Genomic DNA, 5,059 nt, shown 5'->3' with positions numbered 1-5,059 from the left:
GGAGAAATAAAAAATGTCTACATGCTTCTGCCATTTTTTATGCTTTATTCACTCAAATCACTCAATATAATTTCACTCTATAGGTTCTTTTTTAAAAAATATTTTTTTAGTTGTAGTTGGACACAATATTTATTTTATTTATTTTTATATGGTGCTGAGGATTGAACCCAGGGCCTCACACATGCTAGGCAAGTGCTCTACTGCTGAGCCCCAGCCCCAGCCCCACACTCCATAGGTTCTAAATCAAGAAAATTATAATCCTTAATGCTGAACACCACAATAGACATAATCAATTTAAAGCAAACAATTCTAAGTTAATTCTAAGCACTGCAAATGCACTTAATCATGACAGACTCATTACAGACTTTCCCTCTGCATGCTAAGCTTAAGTGCCAGGTATAAAGTCTTAAGCCTTAGGCCTTAAGTCCAGCAGATACACACTCACTCAAACCACAGTGATTAAATAAGGAACCAATGGAGGCCTCTCCTGGGGTGGAGCTGAAGGCCAGTTGAGGAGAGGTTCATAAGGAAGTCCCTGTTCTCACCAGGGTCAAGATGTGGCTGTAGAGTTTGAGAACGGTGAAGATGATGCAGAGGATCAGGCAGATGATAAGAGTTGGGATGTCAGTCCAGGTCCTCATCAGGCTCTCTGGCATGTGGGCATCAGTGTTGGCTGGCTGAATGTCTGCTCATTTGTTCCATCATTTATAATAAATTTTGGGGCTTCTCCTCACCCTTTCAGTTCCTATCAGCTGTTAGGTTTCTTAGTGACATCTTTCATTTTAGAGTCAGGAAATATGGTTTGGTGGTTTCTGCCCTGATCTCTCACCTCTGACTTTTATCAGGGAAAAGGCAAATGACAGTGACTTCACTCTGAGTTTTATCAGGGTAGTGGAAAGTGATGTATTTTATCAGGCTATGCCTGTTGACAATATTGGAGGGCTCTGTAGGCTTGCCTGGTGGGGACTGAAGTTTTATTTTCAAATGGAGTTTTAAAATGGGGTTGCTTAGTCTAAGACAACTCTTACACACGGCCACCCATGAAAAAGCACATGGGCCATGACCAAACTGGTAAGGCAGCAGTTAAATCCAGAGATCATACATGAAGGAGGGGCATCAACTGCTGATGCTAGAGACTCCAATGGGAGATGTCCCCTAGTCAAAGAGATAGTTTCTTGGTGTGAGCACCCTGTGGATTCTGAAGTCTTTTGTTTGTTCCAGCTTATTGCTCATAGGAGAGCCTCATCATCAAAAGTAATGGGAGATGATGTCTCATAATTTTCTGTATCAAAACCTGGCCTAATTACCAACTGGGGAAATAAAAAATAGTTAAATAAACTCAGATTTCCTTATTTCTTCCAGAATATCTCTCTCACCAAGGCTTGCATTTGAAATGTAAATTGTGGAGGCCTGAAGGGCTTGCAGAGGACTGACATGGACTAAATAAAAAAAAGTCACACTTTAAAATTCCAGCCTGTGGAACCCAAATGGCTGGTTATCGTACCACCTTTCTTTCTTAACAAATTCCTCCCAAAACACTACAGCACAGGGAAGGAAAATTGGAATGATCAGTCTTGTTTACCTTGATAATCTTTTTCAAGGCTCTCTCATTCTTTCATTCTAATCTCAGCAAAAAATTAAATTGAACTGATAAAGATGTTCTGCCTACTCCTTTACTAATTACAGCCATATTATTTTTGTAGAGCTCTCGTTTTTTTTAAATTCTGTTTCTCTCTCTCTCTCTCTCTCTCTCTCTCTCTCTCTCTATATATATATATATATATATATATATATATATTTAGTTGTAGATGAACACAACACCCTTATTTTACTTATTTATTTATTTATTTTGAGAGAGAATTTTTAATATTTATTTTTTAGTTTTTGGTGGACACAACAACTATATTTTATTTTTTATTTTTATGTGGTGCTGAGGATCAAACCCAGCGCCTCGCACATGCCAGGTGAGCGTGCTACCTCTTGAGCCACATCCCCAGCCCAACTTATTTATTTTTTTAATGTGATGCCAAGGATTGAACTCAGTGCCTCACACATCTTAGGCAAACATTCTGCCACTGAGCCATAACCCCGCCCACACTCTATATTTTTGAGCTCATGGTTTATGATGAATTCACATTTGATCCTATGTACCTAAATTAATATACTTTTTGATCAGTCTTTCATCTAACTATAGAGGTTTCTACACTCTGTTTTTGTTTGTTCAGAGGCCAATTTTCAAGGTTTAGCTCTCAATCTAATAGAGGCTTTTATGAATATCTGTAGCACTGCAGTGGAGATCTACCTACAAAAAGCTGCAAGATCTCTGTTTCCTGTTGTGTATGTGTGCACACTTGTGTATTATTTTGTTGTGTCTACATACATGCTTGTGTCTATATATCAGGTACATGGTATAAAAATTGGCACATAGGTAAATGGAGCTCATAAATTCAAATTTAATTGAGAAATGGATCCAAATATCTTGCTGCATTCTGCACAGTGAATGAACTGTTCACCAAATGTAGGCAGTGGGTTGAATTGAGAAAATTACAAGTTATAAGAAATTATAAGAAATAAAGACAGAAGACATGAAAATAGGTAAAAAGTAGAGCCCAGCAGGTTGGTCAGCCAGATGGGTCTAACCTCTAACAAAGAGGGAGAGCCTATGTGCTTTATTTATGTATTTATTTATTTGTTTATTATTTTAAAATATTTTTTTTTTGGTGGTGCTGGGGATTGAACCCAGGGCCTTGTGCATGCAAGGCAAGCACTCTACCAACTGAGCTATATCCCCAGCCCATTAAAATATTTTTTAAGACATTGATGGACTTCATTCTGTTCATTTACTTATATATGGTGCTGAGAATTGAAACCAGTGCCTCACACATGCTAGGCAAGTGCTCTACCACTGAGCCACAACCCCAGCTCCCTGTGTGTTTTATAATATAGGCAAAAAAAAAAAAAAAAAAAAAAAGGAAAAGCACTTATTGTGGGAAAAACTTCCAGGTAAACAAAAGCAAACTCAAGCAGGAATGAGGTAATTGAAGATTATCTACTTCTTTAATATCTTCTCTAGCTCTGGGTAGCTGGCACCTCAAGGCTATTAAGTGTGGCCATAGTTCGTTTACCCCAGGGCAGCAGGCATTTGAAATCAAAGCTATCAAACCCCCAAATTCCAAGCCAGGTGTGGAATTTATCACATAAACAGTGGCCACTTGTAAATGGGCCTTTCTCTCAGAACCATCGCACCAAAAGCTTCCCAGAAGCACTGTCTTTCTGTCCAAGGCTGTTCAAAGCAATGATTTATTTGCTGCTCTCAACATCTCCCCCTTTTTTTATTATTCAAGCATAAGTGATGTATTGTTACTTGGAGTTCCAGATCTCTACTCTGAGGGTACAGCAAACTATTATTATAACACAAAAGAAAATTAGCAAGCTATCGTTTCAAAAGTATACAGGTGAAATGTTTTAACATATTGCCAGGATTAAAGCCATTTAAATCAGGAAATATCTGATCAGCAAGTGGTGCAGGATCCATGAGCTCTATCCTGATTTTCTGAATATTCTGGATGTGATGATGTAACTTCATAGGTTCCAGACTGTTATTACTATGCTAAATTCCTATTAGATGATTTTTGACCTTTTTCCAATCCCACTGAGAAGCATTACATTTGGCTACAGTAATGCAGACATATTTATAGCTGGAGTGGCATCTAAGCCTTTGCTTATATTTGAGAGCAGCAAGTTTATTTCCAATATTAATAACAGTAGCTTCCAAAGCATTTAGTGTAATCTCAATCTTTTCATCAATATTCACCTGATTGTTCAGGGCTTTGAAAGTATTTTGAGCCAAATTATTAAGAAAGTGAGCACTATGAATGCTTTTAGATAAAGTCATAGAAGCTGTCATGATAGGAACCAAAAAAAGATATGAAAACAACTACTCTGAGTACAATAAGACCAACAGCACACTGGGTTCTGCTTAGCTGGGCATACGTCTGTTGTAAGACTTGAACTCCAGCATCAGCATACCACAGCCCTGAAATATTAGCTGAGATTAAAACAAAGGAGGGTTGATAAAGAATGAGTACTCCTTTTCCTCTATTATATCTGGTGACACAACTGGTCAGATTACATCTCTTACAAGTTACATGGTATTTTTCTTCTTTTCCTTTTACTCTTATATTACTAGAAACTAAAGCATAAGGAGATTGAACACAGGCCTGGAGGCCATGGCAGGAACTCTCTTTGCAGTTCCTGTCTATAAAGTCAGGCATGGGGCCATCTGTATAATAGAGAAAATCTGAGGCACCTGTAAAATGCCACAGATCTTTTATGCATGCTGCCATCACTGAAAGTCAGGAAATTACCAACAAATCCTCTAGGGATCATGGAATCCTGATGTAATTTTCTCTTATCAATTATTGAAGACCAATCCAAAATATATCCACCAATTCTAGAGGTTTTATGCTTCACTGGCAAGACATTTGCACATCATATCCATTTAGGAAAGGTTCCAAATTCTATTGCAGAATGATTAGGGCAGTAAGGTATTGGTAGATGTTCCATGGGGATGACTGGCTTGTTATGGGAAAGTCCCATTTTAATAACTCTCCAGACGTATGATCTTAAGTCCCATGGACCATTGTGACTAGCTGATCTGGGTTCCTCATATGCTGTCTTTTCCTTGAAGGCTACTTTTAAACAGGCCAGCATGTTTATCATGGGACCAATATATAGGTAGATTCCCACTGTAGCCAGTATAATTGATCCAGTTACATGAATAGATGTAATGTGTTTGTCTATAAAACCTCCATCATATGAGTATCATTAGTAAATACTGGGATGGATTTTCCAGTCCACACAGCTGGATGTACTAAATGTGGATCTGGGGAATATGTCCAATAAGTTTTCCCATGGACTCCACTTACCTGACAGCTCAATAAAGTCAGCAAAGCCACAAATATAGTGGTTGGAGACTTAGTAGCTCCCTGTTGTTCACTCATCTGCCCAGCCTGATGAGTTTTTCAGTTGTCCCCATGTTGGCAGGTTTGCCTTCTGG

The 5,059-nt window shown here is 38.4% G+C and overlaps 1 non-coding gene across 1 annotated transcript; it reads right to left on the bottom strand.

The window, feature by feature from the left end:
- Positions 1-2,718: 2,718 nt before the first annotated feature.
- On the bottom strand, positions 2,719-2,791 carry Trnaa-ugc (transfer RNA alanine (anticodon UGC)). Its single transcript has one exon. It is a non-coding gene; the product is annotated as a tRNA-Ala (tRNA).
- Positions 2,792-5,059: the final 2,268 nt, after the last annotated feature.

The sequence above is a fragment of the Marmota flaviventris genome, chromosome 19 (assembly GCF_047511675.1).
Source record: "Marmota flaviventris isolate mMarFla1 chromosome 19, mMarFla1.hap1, whole genome shotgun sequence".
Classification (NCBI taxonomy): domain Eukaryota; kingdom Metazoa; phylum Chordata; class Mammalia; order Rodentia; family Sciuridae; genus Marmota; species Marmota flaviventris.
Note: the sequence above shows the minus strand (reverse complement) of the source record. Positions and strands in the feature narration are given on the sequence as shown.